Consider the following 20,354-nt stretch of genomic DNA (forward strand, 5'->3'; position numbering starts at 1 on the left):
CTGCCATTTATGGGGTCGCAGAGTCGGACACAACTGAAGCGACTTAGCAGCAGCAGCAGCAGCAGCAGTAGTATAAAGACTAAAAGCAGGCAATTGACTAGGACTACAATAATCAGTAGAGGAATAAACATAAAGATGTAAAACCAGAAAGAAGACAGGGATGCCCCTCTCACCACTTCTATTTATTGTAGTATTGGAAGTTTTGTAGTCCTAACCACAACAATCAGATAAGGAAAAGAATCAGAAGGGAAGAAGTAAACTGTCATTATTTGCAGATGACACAATACTGGATATAGAAAACTGAAACATCTTCATCCAAAAACTACTAGAACAAACAAACATGGTTAGGGTGCAATATACAAGATTAGCATACAGGAATCTTGCTTTTCTATATGCTGATAATTAACCATCAGAGAAAGCAAGAAAACAATCCCATTTATAATCACCTAGGGAAGAGTGACAGAGAAGGCGATGGCACCCCACTCCACTACTCTTGCCTGGAAAATCCCATGAACGGAGGAGCCTGGTGGGCTGCAGTCCATGGGGTCACTAAGAGTCGGATGCGACTGAGCAGATTCACTTTCAATTTTCACTTTCATGCATTGGAAAAGGAAATGGCAACCCATTCCAGTGTTCTTGCCTGGAGAATCCCAGGGACGGGGGAGCCTGGTAGGCTGCCATCTATGGGGTCACACAGAGTCGGACATGACTGAAGCGACTTAGTAGCAGCAGCAGCAGGGAAAAATGAAATACCTAGGAATGAACTTAATCAAGTACGTGAAAGACCTCTACTCTGAATCCTCCAAACCATTGATAAAGGAATTTGAAAATGATGCAAAGAAATGAAAAGATATCATGTGTCCTTGGATTGAGAGAATGTTGCTAAAATGTTTATATTACCCAAAGCAATCTACAGATTTAATGCAATTCCTATCAAAATATCCATTGCATTTTTCTCTCAGAATGAGAACAAATGATCCAATATCTTTTATGGACTACAAAAGACTCTGAATTGCCAAACCATTCTTGAGAAAAAAGAAGTAAAGCTAGAGGTATCATGCTCCCTGATTTAATATTATACAGAGCTATAATCATCAAAACAGCATGGTACAGGCACAAAAACAGACACACATTGATCAAGAGAATTAAAGAGATCCAAGAAATCCAAGAAATAAGCTCACACATTTACAGTCAATTAATCTATGTAAAGGAATCTAGAATATATAATGGTGAAAAGAGAACTCTCTTCATTAAGTAATGCTGGGAAAACTGGACAGCTACATGGGAAATCCAAGAAATAAGCTCACACATTTACAGTCAATTAATCTATGAAAAGGAATCTAGAATATATAATGGTGAAAAGAGGACTCTCTTCATTAAGTAATGCTGGGAAAACTGGACAGCTACATGTGAAACAATGCAATTAGAACATTTCCTCACAATACATATAAAAATAAACTAAAAAATGTATCAAAGACCCAAATCTAAGACTAGAAACCATAAAACTCCTTGAAGAAAATATAGGCAGAACAGTCTTTGACATAAAGCAATATTTTTTTTGATCTATCTCCTAAGGCAAAAGAAACATCAGTAAGAAATAAACAAATGGGACAAAACTAAAAGCTTTTGCACAACAAAGGAATAATAGATGAAATAAAAAGACAACTTCTGAATGGGAGAAAATATTTAATATTTCAAAATGATGTGACTTGTAGTAGTTAATATCATCAATATATAGACAACTCATACAAGTCAGTGTGAAATAAAAACGAACAACCCAGACAAAAAATAAGCATTAGAGTAAAGAGGACATGCAGATGCCTGACAGACACACTAAAAACTGTTCAACACTGCTAATCATTAGAGAAAAGAAAACGAAAACCACATGAGATACCACTTCACATTGATGCCTTTCAGAATGACTATCACCGAGAAGTCTGCAAACAACAAATTTTGATAAGATGTGCAGAAAAGAGAACCCTCGTACATTGTTGGTAGGACTATAAATTGGTGAATCCACTGTGGAAAACACTATAGAGGTTCCCCCCAAAACTAAAAATAGAACCACCATGTGACCCAGCAATTCTATTGCTGGGTATATCCTAAGACACTAATTAGTGAAAACACTAATTGGAAAACATATAGGCAACCCAATGTTCATAGCAGCATTTTTTATGATAACCATATATAGGCATAGAAGCAACATAAGTGTCCATCAACAGATGACTGGAAAAAGATGCGGCATACAAACCCACACACATACAGGAATATTGCTTGGCCATAATAAACAATGAAATTCTGCCATTTGCAATAAGGTGTATGGAGCTTGAAAGCATTATGCCTGGTAAAATAATGCAGTGAAAGACAAATGCTCTATGTTATCACTTACATGTGGAATATAAAAAGTAAAATGTTTATAACAAAACAGAGAAAGGCTCACAGATACAGAGAAATAACTAGTGGTTACCAATGGGAAGAGGGACATGATCCTATGGAGTTAAGAGAGACAAACTACTATGCATAAAAGAAATAAGTAAAAAGACTATTTTGTACATCACAGGGAAATATAGCCATAGTTTTCAATAATTTTAAGTGGAGTATAATCGATAAAGATGCTGAAACACTATATTGTATGCCTGAAACTAATACAATATAAATTAACTATGCTTCAATAAAACAAATATGTGAAATGAAAGAAACCCTGAACCAAAAAACCTAAAGAAGATCAACTGCATTTGTAATTAAGGAAATACACACTCAAGCAAATATAACTTGGGGGTTACCTGATGAGTAAAATTTGCTTAGCACACATTTTAGTTCATTAACAAATATACCTTTACCATCTGAGGACCTCTTTTATCTATAGTACCAAAAGGTTACTTGGAAAATAATTATATATTTATATAAAAATATAAATTTCTAGTATAAGTGTCACGTTTTCCCTAAATATGCCTCATGCCTCTGTATGCAGCTATGTACAAGAGAGCCAAAACTTGACTGTGCGAGAATTCTTTCCAAGTACAGCTGAAGTCAATGCAATTTGAGTGCATGAAGTGATAAGTGGACACTTGAATTTACCCCAAAGACCGATTTTTACCCTAAGGCAGACCCTAGTAAAAACTATAGTGGCTTGTTATCAGAAGTACTTGCTTTCCATTAGGATAAAAGTCCTACCTGTGGAAGTCGAGCTCTTCATCAGAGCACTGATGAAGTGGAAGGTATCAGGTTAACAGAGACTTAACTTCAGTCTCGTATGCTTGGTGATCACAGATGATTTTAGGACATTTTATATTTTTCTTTCTTATGTACCTCAAAGTTTTGTTAAACAGATCATGCTTGTATTTATCTTTCATTTTATATAATTAACCAAATTCACCCAGAACTATGGAATCCTTTATCTTTTGGTCTTTTTACTACCATTATGGATGATTTCACGTGAATGAATATTATAATGTGAATGAGTATTTTCACCTGAATGGACACTATCATTAAGGGAGCCTTGTTTCAGAGTTATTTCAAATAGGTGCAACAAAAGATTTTCTCTTTTCCTTTAAGGTTAAAAACGAGAACTTCAGGCATACTGTACAGGTGCCATTCAATCGTAATGAATAAAACCCACGTTACATAAACTATTCTGTTGAAGTAGATGTATTCCAACCTGTTGTCACTGATTTTTTGAAACAACCTTAGAAAATTTTAATTATTTTAATTATTTACAAATTCAATGTCCTTGAATTATTTAGGTCATTAGCAGTTGTCTTGCTTCTACCATGTACTTTCACTTAATTTTCTTCCAGATAATGATACCTGCCTGATTTTCCAAATATTTATTTACTGCTGTTTATACTTCATTAGATTATATTAAATTTTTAAAACTTACTTAAAATTATATAATTACTCTCATATTTTGTGTGTTTAATAAAACAGTGGTCTTTTTTAGCCACCATATAGACTAAAATTAAATTGACCTACAACTCCCAATTTTGGCAAAAATGTTGAGCACTGTTGGTTGATGTATAGATTTATATAAGAACTCTGGAAAAATTTTTAGTGGTAACTACTAAAGTTAAACAAATGCACAAGTTTGTAGTTTTCACATAATTCTAAGTAGGAAACCACCAGCAGCCTTTGTGCCATATAGCAAAGAGTATCATTCTAGCTCATACAAACACAGGACAGCTAGGCTTTAGTTGATCTAGATAGGGCCTAGGTGGGCTTTTCTTCAGATCATGGGTCAAGTGCAGTGCCAAATTTCCCAGGTTACATTCTTTTGATAGCCCCAAGGGGACAAGCAGAAACAGTATATGTCTCTAAGGCTTAGGTTCAAAACTGGCAAATGACAATTCCACCCACATTCCATTGCCAATATAAGGTGTATGTCCAAGTCTATCATCGAGAGAACAAATAAATTTATCTTTGCAAAGCATATTTCGTCGATGAATATTTTGAAGATAGTTCGATGGAAACATAAATGTAAAGAGAAAAAATATAGTAAATTAAAAAACAAACAGTAATTAGAATCCAAAAACTTTGGGACAATGTAAAATGATCTAACATGACTAATTCCCAGGAGAAAAGAGAGAGTAGGGAAAACACAAATATGTGAAGACCAAAGGCCAAGAATTGTCCAAAATAATAGAAGACAACAAATGACATATCCAAGATTGTCAGAGAACAGTAAGCAAGACCATATATATTACCAAAATTAACTCAAGAATAAAAGGAAAATAAATATACTAGTTACCACTAAAGAAATTAAATGATTAGCTTGCTACTGCTAAGTTGCTTCAATCGTATCTGACTCTGTGCGAGCCCATAGATGGCAGCCCACCAGCCTCCCCTGTCCCTGGGATTCTCCAGGCAAGAATACAGGAGTGGGCTGCCATTTGCTTCTCCAATGCATGAAAGTGAAAAGTGAAAGTGAAGTCGCTCAGTCGTGTCCGACTCTTAGCGACCACATGGACTGCAGCCCACCAGGCTCATCCATCCATGGGATTTTCCAGGCAAGAGTACTGGAGTGGAGTGCCAAATGATTAGCTTAAAACTTCTCAAAAGGAGAGCATTAGATGAGTTCCAAGTGAGTTCAACACACATGCACAAATTACAAGAGGTCATTCTAATCTTATACAGATATTACTGAATTATCAAACAAGTACAAGAGCCAATGTGGAAGGATTTCACTGTAACCATCAATATAAAAGTATCAAAGTATTTTTTAAAATTTCTTAGGAATTGAAGGATGGCTTAATATTAAAATATCTATTGACAAACTAATAAAGAAAGAAAAAGTAATAATCTGCTTGGATAACAGTATCTTTTGGTTAAATTCAGAAACTATTCCTAATTTTTAAAGCTCTTAAAATTTTAGGAATAAAAGAGAATTGTTTTCCTGACAAAGAATATATACCATAACTCTAGAGCAGGCAATATTTAACAGTGAAATGTTAGAACTATCTGCTTAAAAGTCAGAAATTAGACACATTTTTCTATGAAGAAGCAAACTGATTTACATGTAGATAATACGATTATCTATCTAAACCGTCTAGGCTATATGCATTTTTAGAATTAAGAATGTTTAGCAGACTTTCTATATTGACTATCAATAGGCAAAATACAGTTACTTTATAAACAGCAGTCACAGGTTGTTTAAAAATAAAATATAAATAGTATATACCATTTATAAAATCAAAAAATATAAGAACCAAAGAACAACCCTAACAAAAGATATACATACTGTTCATTGGGAAATTTAATTTTAACATTTTCTAAGCAATATTAAAGTAAGCCTAAGTCAAGTGAGAAATATACCTATGTTTAGTCAGAAATAAATACCATAAACATATCATTTGCTCCAAAATGGTTTATAAATAAAATTAAAGTTCAGCTTTTCTGTGGAATTTAATATGCTGATTTAAAAATATACATAGAACAACTATGAGATGTTACATAATTTTGAGGATGAACAAGTCTGGGGGAATTTTCCTCCATGACATCAAAATGTGTTGTGAAGCTACAGTAAATAAATCAGTGTGACATGCCCCAAGGAAGGTAAATAGATCAAAATAGACCCTATAAGCACATTCAGGTATACAGAAAATCTGGCTCAAGACAGCATATACCACCACACAAACAAGATAAAATGAAATGTCAATAAAAGTATAATATCCAAGGTGGTACTTACTTAGCAGTAAATTTATAATCTAGAGATATTTATTTATAAACTAGAAGTAATAAATATAAATGGATTTAAATCAAAGCTCTGTTTAACTGGATAAATAGAATACATTTAAAACTTAAGATATATGGTAATATAATAAAATGGCAGAAATCTGGAAACAATAAAAAAGCATGTGTTTGTTATGCTTGGGGAAGTCAGCCACCTTTGGCGGGAGTGAAAAATGGTATAACCGGTTTTGAAACAATTCTGTAATATACAGTACAGCTGAAGATGTTTGTCATGTGATCTAGAAATTTCTCTGTGTGTATAATCTAAAGCAGCTCACTCGAAAGCACGAAGACCCATGTTTAAAAATGTGTATTGTAGTAGCACTTATAGTAACACAAGCTGAAAACAACCTCAGTAGTCTTCTATGTGATACCAGTAATATCACTACTATAAATTATAGTATTTTCATAGAATGGAATATAATACAGCACTTAACACAAATAAAAAAGAACTACATGTATTTGCAGGCTGTATTTCAGAAGCAAGATTTATCTGGAAAAAAAATTAAATATGGCAAAATATTAAAATTTTGATTCTGCCTATACAGATACATGATTTCATGGAAGTCTATGCTTGTATGAATTATTTTATGATGAAAACACCTTTTCAAAAGCAGCTAGAACTGTGTTAGCCAAAAAGTTAGCTATTTCAATCTGGTCCCAAAGCCACACGTTTTCAATGTTTTAAAAAAATGCTGCTTACCAACTGAGAGTTTTCCCAAGTATTACATAGGAAACTATTGTTGGATGGAATTCCTGCGATAAACTTTTTAGGTCCAAAAGGATTCTGTGGAAAATACTGAATTCCTCCATTAGGAATGAATTTTATCTAGAGGCACAAAAAAAGAAGGGATTTAAGGGATGGCTATTTTTTTAAATCGCTTTATGGCAAAGTTTTGCTTTATTTTCAAATGATTATTTACCCAAACACCTATATATAAAGCATATATAAATGGATCAGTTCTGCCCCCATTAAATACTTTCCTGAACAAAAGGAAACAGCACTCCTTGGAGAAATGGCTGATTCCAGTCTGAGGCAGGGATATATTTGATGAGCCTGGGACCTCTTGTGCCAGAGTGAAAAGCCACACAGAGACTAATGGAGTCATATCAAAAGGACATAGGGGGCAGTTTGAAGGAGCTCTCACTGGCCTAAGAGGGGATATTTGGGAATCATCAAGAATAATGACTTCAGTACATTAAATACATCACAGTCTACCATTTGCTAATGATGCCAAAAGAACCCTAAAACAAAATCAACAGCCCTCAGTGATGACCAGAGTGACTGGACACAAAACACTATTCTGGAAATTCTTAAGTAGTGGGAAAGATGCAAACAAACAAAAACAGGAGACCCAGATGTCTGCCTCTTTATATGTTTTTCTTGCCCCGCCAGACTATGGTTTGAAAATGACTGAAGCAGGACATGTTTCCGTAGGACACACACATTTTCTCTAAGAATGTCGGCAAACGGCTGCTCATGCTGTCAGCCTCTGCCAGAGTGGGGTGGTGGTAGAGAGTCTAATCCCGGTCCTCTTAAGATAACCATTAATCCTTAACAGCATTTCTTTTAAGAATACTTTTCCTCAACTACCCCCATAGATGAGGAGGATTAAGAGGTAGAAACTAGCAGTTATAAAATAAATGTTATAATGATGTAATGTGCAGCGCAGGAATAGTCAATATTTTATGATAAATGTGGATGATGTGTAATCTATAAAAATATTGAATCACCATGTTGTCCATTTGAAACGAATAGAGTACTGCAAATTGACTATACTTCAGTAAATTTAAAAATTAATTTTAAAAGGAATATTTTCCTTAAAACTAAAGTTTGTATTTCTGAAGTTTGAATACTTTTCCTTAAAGAAAACTAAACTTTGGATTTTGTCCACTGGGTCCTTCTCTCCCATGAGGCATTAAAGATAAGGAGGCTATCCGTCTTCAACATGACCATCTTTCACGTGGGTGCAGGCAGCCTTCAGGTGTCCGTCTGTCAGATCCAGGTTATATACCACCTGTTCCTCCCTTTAACTCTTGACCTTATGACATAGTTTTTGTTCCTATCCCATCTGGGTCTACTGGGTATACTATATTGCATTCTATCTTTCTTTCATTTACATAAGCACTTAGAATTAAAGATGAAACTCCCTCCATGTGGAACATGACCAATCCAGCATAATGAGGAATTATTGTTAATATTTGTTAACATGTCCCATATGGTCATTTGGCTGTGTAATCAGGGCACAGAAAAGAAGCATGGTACATAACATTTCAGGTTTGGAAATCTGGTGCTACTCAGTAATCATTGCACAGTTTAAGAAAGTTACCAAGAAGGAGGAAGAATGATTTCACCCTCAGGACCTCATCATGGGTGCATTTCACACACATTGCAAGAGGATAGAAACCTGATGTTTGGAATGGCATTTTGTTTTTCTTCACGCCATGCAATTTGTGCCTGAGACTTGATGCTATGTGAGGGATGCTGAGAACACAGCCATTTTCTATATGTACTTCCTGAAAATAATTTGGCAGGCTCTTAGTGAAATAATTACTGTACTCTATTGCCTTCATGAAAAATTGATTTGCGGTATTTTATTATTTGTTTTTATATGCATAAAATAGAAAACAAGAACAATATGTAATTGTGACAATTGTAGGGTGGCTGGATATTCTCATTTTGGGAAACTTTAAGCTTTAGGTCAGTTTTAGAAGATGGCTCACGACCTACGAAACTTTTCAAAACAACAGAAGAAATTACATGTTTGGTTCCTCAATTTACAATATACTCTAGAAAGATGAGATCCTTTAAGTTTGGGAAGGAAGTGAGAATTGAGAATAAATAAATGTCTCTATAAAAACGACATCTCATAAACACTGACTATTAAGTTTATTGTTCTCATTATAGTATAAATAAAGGTCACTAAAAAAGAACCCCTTAAGATATTTCCTGAATCATAACTGATTCTGCCCACACTAATTTTTATACAATCTTTCTGATTCTTTCAAGTGTTTAAAATTATTATTTGATGCTGTTTAAGCTTTGCATTTTTCTAAAATCACCACTCTGCCTTAGGTGGTTAGAAAATGAGAAAGAAGAGTCTCAGGAAATACACAGCGATAGCAAGAAGAGAGACCAAAGGAATATTTGAAGGAATGAAGAATGAAAGGCTATAGTGTCACAAAACAAGCATAAATATGAATGTTTCATTTGTTCAACAGTTTTTAAAACTAAATGAATACTGTGGGCCAGGTAATGTGCAAGGTGCCGGACATAATAATGGGTAACAAGTAAGTTTTGGTTTTCACGCAGTTTACATTCTAGTGGCAAAGAAAGACATTGAACAAATACATTAAATAAAGACTTTAATTAACTGTAGTTGCTATACATGATATGAAGGTACCTTTTGATTTGTGATGAGAGTGAAAAGTCTAGCATTGATCACATCTAGGGAGGATGGTGACACCAGGCTTCTTTTGGGCAACCAGTTAAACAGAGAACAGGGTCTAGCGAGGGGAGAATGGAGGCCTGTGCAAATGGGGGCATGTGCATTATTTTATGTATAATAATTTTCCTTCATCCAGAAAGCTGAGAGCCCTGAGAGCAGCTTGGCAGGTTCAGAGAAATGTATCCTGAACAGAAGGAAACAGTGACCTAATGTGAGGAGACTGCAGGGACAGGCAGGAGCAGGGTCACCCAGGGCTTTGCAGGCCATGCAAAGTTTTGCCTTAGAAACAGTACCATCAAAGATTTTAAACTGACATGGTTACACATTCAAGTTTAAAATGTCATTTTGGCTATTGGAGATTTAAAGGTGAGATTTATTTTTTTGTGTTGTTAGTTCTTTCTCTGTTGTAGCTTCAGGTATTTGAGCCTTGCTGTATCTATTGGCAGAATCAAGGGAAGAGATTAAATAATTTTGAAGACAAAACAGCTCTTTAAGTCTGTGACCTGAATTACCCTGACATTCTTACTTTGTTCCTGTGCCTCGGCAAATCTGATTTCCTTTAACTGTTAGCAACAACTCCTACGCCTGCTCTTAAGATAATTTGCTTTTTAAGAACCACGTCTCAAAAGTACGATTGTCAAGTGCAGTTATGAATGGTAAGGAGGGAACAAAATTATCATTTATGCAGATGATTTGATTGTCTCCCTAGAAATTCTAAGCATCACTTAAAAAAAAACAATAAGAGCTAAAAAGAGTGCTCCGAAAGAAGGCAAGATACAGATACATCTTCAAATAGTCAAGACATTTTCTACATATTAGCAGTAACCAAGTAGGAAAAAGAAAGATAAAAGCACTCTATAATAATCAAATACATTGTAGTGGGTTGAATGGTGGCCCCTTAAAAAATAGGTCTAGCCAGAACCTGTGAAAGTGATCTTATTAGAAGTGTCTTTGCAGATAAATCTTGAGATGAGTTTACCTGGATTACTTGTGGATGTATGTTTAGTCAGTTGTGCCTGACTCTATGCAACCCCATGGACTATAGCCTGCCAGGCACCTCTGTCCATGGGATTCTGCAGGCAAGAATACTGGAGTGGGTTTCCATTCCTTTCTCTATGGGATCTTCTTGACTCAGGGATCGAACGTGGGTATCCTGTATTAGCATGTAGATTCTTTACTGTCTGATCCACCAGAGAAGTCCTAAATCCAACTACAGTATTCTTACAAGAGACAGAAGAAAAAATAGATGCGTGCAAAAAAGGGTGAGGGCCAAGTGAAGAGAGACAGAGATTGGCGTGATGCATCCATAGACCAAGGGACTCCCAGAGTTACCAGAAGATGGAAGAGGCAGGGAGACCTCTTCCCTCAAGACCATGGAGGGAGTGCATTCCTCCTGTCACCTCAGTTTTAGACTTTTAGCTTCCAGAATAAATTTCTATGGTTTCAAGCTATCAAGATTATGATAATTTGCTGCATTATCCACAGGGAATGATACAGCACTCAAGACCCTTAACCCTTCTTCTCCTGTGTTTCTAATCCCAGTTAAGAGAGAAACTACCCTCTTTTTTGGAGCATGGATTGATTATCTGGTTGCTGTCTCTTTGGACTTCCCTGGTGGTTCAGACAGTAAAGAATCCACCTGCAATGCAGGAGACCTGGGTTCAATCCCTGGATCAGGAAGATCCCCTGGAAAAGGGAATGGCAACCCACTCCAGTATTCTTGCCTGGAGAATCCTGTGGACAGAGGAGTCTGGTAGGCCACAGTCCGTGGGGTTGCAGAGTCGGTCACAGCCAAGTGATGAAGCATAAGCATATTTCTTGGCTACAGGAACTGAATGAACCAACATGCAGCTAAAATTATTCTCCTCTCAATACCTGATGTTCTAGGTTTTGTGGAGGTGTCACCAACTCTATAATGAGGATTCTCACACTTCCCTATGGAGGTCCACATGGTGAAAAACTGAGGTCTCCTGCTAGCAATTAGCTCCTATTTGCAAGCCATGTGAAGGACTCATCCTGGATCTAGGTCCTCCAAGCACAGCTGAGCCTCCAAATGATCCACCTCGAGTGGATGCTTGACACTTCCTCAGAGTCTCTGAGCCAGGACTACTAGGCTAAGCCACTTCTGGATTCCTGAACCAAAGACTGGGAGAAAATACTTACGATTTTAGCTACTAAATGTTGGAATAATTTATGCTTTAGTAGATAGCCTAACTTCCTTGCCTCCTCTTTTGTTCATGTCTCTCCTTTTCTCCATTAATTCTCCTTCCTGCTTCTCCTCATCTCTTCCTCTTACTTTGTTCCCCCTTTTACATACTTCTGACTTTCCATCATCTCTCTCTTTTCTTTTGTCTTCCCTTACCACTCTCCTCTTCCCAACTTCCCTTCCTCCGTCGGAAAGTTAGAGTGAACACTTACTTCATGCTGGGTGTCCCAAAGCTATGAACATTAAAAACAGTCCTGCCCTTAAAAGTGAAAGTGAAGTCGCTCAGTCGTGCCCGACTCTTTGCGACCCCATGGATAGTAGCCTGCACCAGGCTCCTCTGTCCATGGGATTTTCAAGGCAAGAGTACTGGAGTGGGTTGCCATTTCCTTCTCCAGGGTATCTTCCCAACCCAGGGATCAAACCCAGGTCTCTCACATTGTAGACAGATGCTTTACCGTCTGAGCCACCAGGGAAGTCCCAATTGGGTTTGTGTTCATAACCCAAATCTCACTGGGTTATGGACGCAAAACAGATAATTTCAATGGCACTTTTTTTCTTGTATAATACTTTCATAAAGTGGGCGCACAGGGGAGGAAGAGTCTAATTCACTTTGAGGTTCACCAGAGGGATGGAGACAAGCAGTGGAAGTGTCCAGGAAGGACTCATCATTTTTACCAAGGTAAAAACATTTATAAAGATCACGAGGGCATGAGCGAGAAGGATAAATTCAGGGAACTGATAGTAATTCTGCTCTTGCTAAAGCACAAGGTATTGAAGACAGAGTGAGACATTAAATTATCATTTCATCCTGAACTAAATAGTCAGACAGTGATACCATAAAATCTACGGTATCCAGTAGTCATGTATGGATGTGAGAGTTGGACTATAAAGAAAGCTGAGCATTGAAGAATTGATGCTTTTGAACTGTGGTGTTGGAGAAGACTCTTGAGAGTCCCTTGGACTGCAGGGAGATCCAAGCAGTCCATCCTAAAGAAAATCAGTCCTGAATATTCATTGGGAGGACTGATGCTGAAGCTGAAACTCCAATACTTTGGCCAGCTAATGCGAATAACCGACTCACTGGAAAAGACCCTGATGCTGGGAAAGATTGAAGGCAGGAGGAGAAGGGGATGACAGGCAGTGAGATGGTTGGATAGCATCACTGACTCAATGGACATGAGTTTGAGCAAGCTCCAGGAGTTGGTGATGGACAGGGATACCTTGCACGCTGCAGTCCTTGGGTCGCAAAGAGTTGGACTCAACTGAGTGACTGAGCTGAACTGATACTAGAAACAGTTTAGACTTGAGCTACTTACATAAGGTTCTCTGAGCCTGGCTTTGCTCACCTTAAAGCATGAGTATATTGCCCATCTCATAAAGTTGTGTGATGATCTGACAAAACACCTTATAGGATGCCTGACATATTAGGCGCCCAGTTTGTGTTTCCCTTCCTCCATCATCATACCTTTAAGAATTTAGACCTCAAATCACACTCTAACATCTACTCTTCATTATAAGAATGTTGAAAGAATAACACTATGAGAGATACAAAATAAAGCATTAAGACATTTCTTTATCAATACATATAAAAATGAATGTTTCCCCTCTTTCGGTGGTCACCACTTGGGTAATTAATAGGTTTCTTTTAACTTTATATCATTTAACCTTGGGGAGAAAATGGCTGGAGGATGGGAGGGAAAGAAATCACCTTTCTGAGACTTTTTGCCATAAGAGCCTCTCTTCCTGAGTACAGTGATCAAGGATCTTGCTACAGTTTAGTGCATCCAGAATGTTCACACTGAAAGCATTTCCTCTGGATAGTGATGCCCCTGAGAGGAATGAATTCCAGGTCAGCACATCCCTTCTTTATTAGAATTCACTGCACTTGCATTTGAAGTCCAGTGTGACTGCCTAGCCTTTTGAACTTTTCGGAAGAGGAGGTGTTGTGTGGATACCAGAAATTCTTAGATTTTCTGTATGAGATACCTACTTGTTCAGAAGAGTTTATATGTATGCCTCATCTTTCCCTCAGATGCTGTTCCCAGTTCTTAGTTTCAACTATTTTTACTCCAGTTTCCCACCCCCCCCCCCCACCACCCCTGATCTGGCTTCTCCATCTTATGTCTGCTTAAGATTTTAGTTTTCTGGCTATCAGCCACTCAGTCTCATTTGAAAGGAATCTTAAAACTCTGTACATTTCCCAATCAGGTGCAGAGTTTAATGTGCTGAAGTTTTCCTCAGACTGTGTTTGTTCTTCTCTTATCCCTTGTGGGTGAGGACATGTGGAAAATGTTAGCTGAGGTTCACATCCTGGGTTTTGGGGAGATCTCGCTATGACATCTGTCACTATGCTGCTTGCTGCCTTAACTCAGTTGGTTGGCTGGCAGACATAGAGTTATGGAGAGCGGAATTGTACCCCTCTGCACAGATGTATAGGGAAAAGCAATATGGAAAATGATTATGTCCAATCCCTTCATTGCAGATGGGTAAAAAATTGAGACCTAGGACACTAGATATTCTATCCAAAATCTTTCTTAGCAGCAGAGAAAATAAAAGTCTTGGTTATTTTTATCTCTAATTTGCAACCACATTCTTTGTAAGTGTGCAGAAAAACATGTTTTGAAGGAAATAAAATACATTTTGCTGTTAGACACAAGGTCTTTGATCCCAAATCTGTTCCCTTCTGGGGAAGTGACCTTGTGGACAGCACTGTTGCATGGATTGTAAATAATCTACGTACAGCACTTTGTACATTACAGACCCTCAATAAAAGTTAGCTTGACCATTGACCAGGAGGAGAATGCTTGAAAAAGAACTCTGAGTTATACACTGCCAAATGGATATAGGACATGACAATCCATTGTGCTAATGGATAAACAGAGTTTTGTCTGGAAGCCTTATGAATGCTTGCTGGCAGCCTCTTCTGTAAGGGCTGATTGTACTCTGGATGTGGAAATGGATTGGTGGCATGCCTACTGTGCATTTATATTCAACAGAAAATAATCAGATTGAACTATGTAAGTTCTTTGTACTATCCTCAGAGAGAAAGATCTTGGAATCTGGACAGGGCCAACACTCCTCTTTCCCTTGAGAGGGAATCCAGGCTACAGCCAAAACTTTTGGGAGAAGAGTAACTTTTCAGGGTATTTGGAGGCAATGTCATTCTCCCTGCAAACAACTTGCAAGTGTATCCATAGGAAAATGAATTCCTCTGGCCCTTTATCCTTCAACCTTTGCAGAGGACCTAATAGTTCATGGAACACTTTAGTGTTTATAGGCTCATTTTTCATTCTCAAAATAATCATGTTAACAGGGCAAAGAGAATTATCCTTTCTGTTTTACAAACAAGAACATTTTTCAGCAAGCATCTGCATAATTAGAGTATGTCAGAGACCCTCACAATGCATGTTCTTCAGTATTGTTTGTTACACTGTCATGCCTGTGAGCCCAGTTGTTTGTTTAAGCTTCCCTGACCTGCATCCTACCAGCTTATCTACCGCACCTCCTGCATCCATCCCTCCACCTCACATTTCAAACACAGTAACCACAATGAACGCTTGACCTCAGATCACTCTACAGCTGGTTGTAGTGTGGATAAAATGAGTGAATACAGATTAAAATGTTTCAGATAGTGACCAGCTTGCAAATGGATCATAAGAAATGTTGCCTTCTTTTACTTGTTTCCTGCTCCCTGTATCTAGAAAATGCATTTGAGCCTTCTTTGCCTATCTCTCTTAAACACCCTTCAAGACATCCAGGGAGCACTTTTCTTTGGTGAAACATTCAGTTACTCCATATAAGCTGAGTTACCTGGCCTTGTATGTTTTCACACTACTTTCCATTATTGCAATCCTAGTGCTTATTATAGTTTCTAATGGTCTATTATTTTTTCCAACTTCCTTCCTGGATTAAAATATAGATCTGTTTTGTTGTGTCTTATTCATATTCATATGCTTGTGTCTTTTTAGCATCTATACACTTGTGACCAGTCTAGTGCCTCTTGTTGCTGTTTAGTTGCTAAGTCGTGTCTGACTCTTTGCAACCCTGTGGACTGCAGTGCACTAGGCCTCCCTGTCCTTTGCCATCTCCTGGAGTTTTCTCAAACTCATGTCCATTGAGTCAAGTGATGCCATCAAACCATCTCACCCTCTGTTGCCCTCTTCTGCTCCTGCCTTCACTTTTTCACAGCACTTTTGGTCTTTTCCAATGAGTCAGCCCTTTGCTTCTGGTGACCAAAGTACTGGAGCTTCAGCATCAGACCTTCCAGTGAATATTCAGGACTGATTTCCTTTAAGATGACTGGTTTGATCTTCTTGTTGTCCAAGGGACTTTCAAGAGTCTTCTGTAATACCACAATTAAAAAGCATCAGTTCTTCAGCACTCAGCCTTCTTTAGGGTCCAACTCTCACATCCATCCATGGCTACTGGAAAAACCATAGCTTTGACTATACGGACCTTTGTTGGCAAAGTGATGTCTCTGCTTTTTAATATGCTGTCTAGGTTTACAATGGCTTTCCTAAGAAGCAAGCATCTTTTAATTTTGTGGCTGCAATCACTGTCTGCAGTGATTTTTGGAGCCCAATAAAATAAAAACTGTCACTGTTTCCACTTTTCCCCTTCTATTTGCCATGAAGTGATGGGACTGGATGTCATAATCTTAGTTTCAGAAACTCCTTAGCTTGACTTAAACTATCTTTTCATCATGAACCAAAATAGAAAGTTATTGAGAAAGAGACTGCATCTCAGTTTCTTCAAATACATCTAGCCCAGGGCCTTGACTTATTGGGCATTTGGTCTTTATTTTATATCAGGCCCTAATTAACTTTCTATCACAGGTACCCATAAGAGTCAGATAGCCTCATGTTCCACAGACTTCTGTGTTGCTTTTCTCAGGCACGGAGGTCATGGCCAGATATCTTGGTATCTTCTAGTGAGAGGAACAAAATACCTTCAGTTTCCTTCCCACTGGGAGAGACAAGGTTCACAAAGTGTACATCCTCTCTTCTTTACTTCTTTCACAAGCAGAAAGTACATGCCTGGGGCTCCTTCTGTTCACCATCCCACGTTTGAGTCTTGGTACTCACTTGACTCCCCATGAAGGAGATTAATTAGCCGTGAACCCAGCTTGTGCCCAGGCTCCCTGATTTGGGTTCAGTCATGGTAGTTTTAGGACTAACTAGAGACAATGCAATTGATTCAGAACATATGTGGGCTTCTCAGGAAATCCTCTGTAGAAGTCATCAATAATAATAATTAAGAAACTCTCTGCTTGTAGGTTGACATAAATATAATTACGTGAGTGATTTCGGCTTTAAACACAAATGTGCTTCCTGTTTGGGATCCCAAAACAATCTGTGCGCTATCCATCTAACTATTTCTCGTAAAAGATGTCAGGAATAGTAAAATGCTTCAAAAAGATTTATGAAAAACTTGGACTTCAGGAAATGTGAAGAGTACATGCATGTTTACGTATTTTCTGTTCCCAAAACTTATCAAAAGGAACCAAAAGTGACAAAAGGATTAAGAAGAAATAAAACATTATTAACCCTGAGCCTAAGGAATGGGTACCTCCCAATAAATTACTCTGAAGAATATTTTCCAGACTTAGCTCCATTTGAATCAAACAGGAAAAAAGGGCATCACTTGCTAAATTTAGGCAAGCAGAAAATTTGTCTTTGCTAGTAAACAAAGTTAACTTCTAGCTCTAAATTATTTAATTTGTTAGACTTTCTAGAGAAAGTAGTAGTCAATGACTCTTGTCAAGAAGAATAAATACGTTTAAAGATGACAAAGAAGATAAAATTGTCATTATTTTCGAAGTGTACTTAGAAAAGAAAAATTAAAATCATTTTGAAAAATTAGAACAGAATTTTAAGGAGTCTGATGTTTTGTAATTGACACGTTTTTCTTAAAAAGAGAGTGATATAAAGCTTTTAGCTCTCTGTTAATATTTAGACTTAACAATCTATATGTTTAATATGAGTCCAATAAAGGTATTAATTGATTTTTTTCAGAAATAAGTAGAAAAATAAGAATGGCTATGAAAGGCTGCACAATGGGAATAAAGAGACACTTAGACTAACCTAAATATTTAGGTGTGCTTTAATGCTGTAACAAATCTGTTTCATTCTGGTCTTCGAATAGACAAGAGAGTTGTTCAGTAGGAGTCTCTCAAGAAACTACATATGCGTGTAGACATAATATATGATAAAGAAAGCATGTCAAGGCAGTGTAGATAAGAATAATAAGGGGTGTCTGGACAACTGATTAGCCATTTGGTTAAAAAAAAAAAAAGACTAAGCTATACCTTCTAGCTCCCATTTACCTTAAATTAATTTTTGAAGTTAAATATGAGCACCACAAGAGTAGCAGGGCAAGGCCTTTATAAGAAAAGTTGACCCAAAGTTCTTGAAAGAAAAAATATTAATTTGACTAAATAATAATTTGAAAGGATTTCTTTGTCATAAAGCTATAATCTAAGTCAAAAGATGAACATAAAATTAGAGACAATCATTTGCAGTATATGAAGAAAAAGGAGTTAATTTATGTGATGTATATGTATTAGGATGTTTTAAAATCTTGATGTATAAAATCACAAATCACCAAGAAAATGACTCAAATCTCAAGAGCAACTGAAAAATGACATAACTGGGCAGTCTACATATCCAAGAATTGTGAACAATTCATGGAAACCACAAGCATGGAAAGATGGTCAGTCTCAACTATTAACTCAAAACTCTCAGCTACCACTTTTCAAAGATTACCAAAGATCAAGTAATCTGATAGTGCAGAATATTGTTAGAATAGTTGTAAAGGCATAAAGTGCTTCAGACTCTTGGTGAGGTGCTTTAAAATTATCTTTGAAACTGAATACATTTTGATCAACAATGTTACCTTCAGAAACTGATTCTGTATGGTAAATTTATAGGAATTCAAAGTCTTTGGTAAAAGAATATACAGTGTTGTTCTATTTGTGTGTACTTATAGGGTATGTCTTAATTAGGTAAATGACAGACCACAAGAACTTATTCAACAGAAGTTCATTTCTCACTCATGTAGTCAATATGGGTATTCGTGATTGGTGGGGGACACTGTCCCAAATAGTAATTCAGGGATATGACTTAATTCCATTATGTGACTCCAGTCATCTTTAATCTTGGACTTCTAAGGTCTCCAAAAGAGAGGGGAGAAAATGTAGCCACAAATGTTAATCACCGAGTGAGGATGAGCCTTATGTAAATTCTGTCTACATTCCATTGGCCAGATATCTGTTGTATGGCCACATCCACTCACATGGGAATCTATTAGACAATGTAGCCTACTTGTTTACTCAGAGGCAAAGGAAACAGATTTGACAAATAACTCTCCAACTCGGTCCACAATTACTAATAGGAAACTAGTTAAAAAGACTCCTTGTTACTGTCGTTTAGTTGCTAAGTTGTGTCCACCTCTTTACAACCTCATGGACTGTCACCTATCAGGCTTCTCTGTCCATGGGATTCTCCAGGCAAGAATACTAGAGTGTGTTGCCATTTCTTTCTTCAGGGAATCTTCCCAATCCAGGGATCAAACCCACATATACTGCTTGGCAGGCAGATTCTTTACCACTGAATCACCAGGGAAGCCCTAAAAGGATTATATATCACGACTCTAAAATGAAGTAACATATATCTGTAAGAAAAAAGATCTATATTTGCATATAACAACATGGAATAATCTCCAAGATATGTTGTAACGAAAGCAAAGTAAAAAAGTGTATGAGTAGGATTAAGAAAAGTTAATTTAAATAATTACAAAATAAATTGTTCTATTTAACTTCTTAAACAGATGAATGACAGAGAGATCCTCAAAGCAATGTTAAGAATGAAGAGCAGAGCAGGAACCCTGTGGCCCTGAAGTACCCAGCATCTCTGATAGTGAGCTGAAACTCACTGTTGAGTTGCAGGAAGACAAGATGGCAGAGGAGTAGGTGGACGTGGAGTACATCTCTCTCCACGTATACATCAGGAATACCCCTTCAGACACAGAAGTGCATGCAGAACACCAGCTGAGAGTGGACAGGAGTGCCTGACCAGAGGGAGAGAATACATAGACCCATGCAGAACTCGGTAGGAGGAACTAGGGGGGAAACAGGAGCGTTAGTAGGACTGAAACTGCCCTGGGCGGGTGGGGGAAATGAAATAGGGGTCCGATCCCCACATCGGGGCAATTGTCTGAGTCAGAGGAGAAACATTTAAGGCTGAGAGTGAAACAGCTGATCTGTGGCAGCCTAATGGAATAAGAATCAGAAAGTCCTTGCCACAGCCATACATGCCCCGGACAGGGATGCAGGTCCACAGGAAGGTGCGGGAGCCAGAGTTTAGGGATTGTGGAGTGTTCCTAGAGCAAGGGCTGCTGTTAACTGTGGACAGATGGATAGAGGGGGAGGTGAGGGAGGAAATTGTGGTGGGAAATGCCTGTGGAGGAAAGCTGAG

The sequence above is a fragment of the Ovis aries genome, chromosome 9 (genome assembly GCF_016772045.2).
Source record: "Ovis aries strain OAR_USU_Benz2616 breed Rambouillet chromosome 9, ARS-UI_Ramb_v3.0, whole genome shotgun sequence".
Lineage (NCBI taxonomy): Eukaryota > Metazoa > Chordata > Mammalia > Artiodactyla > Bovidae > Ovis > Ovis aries.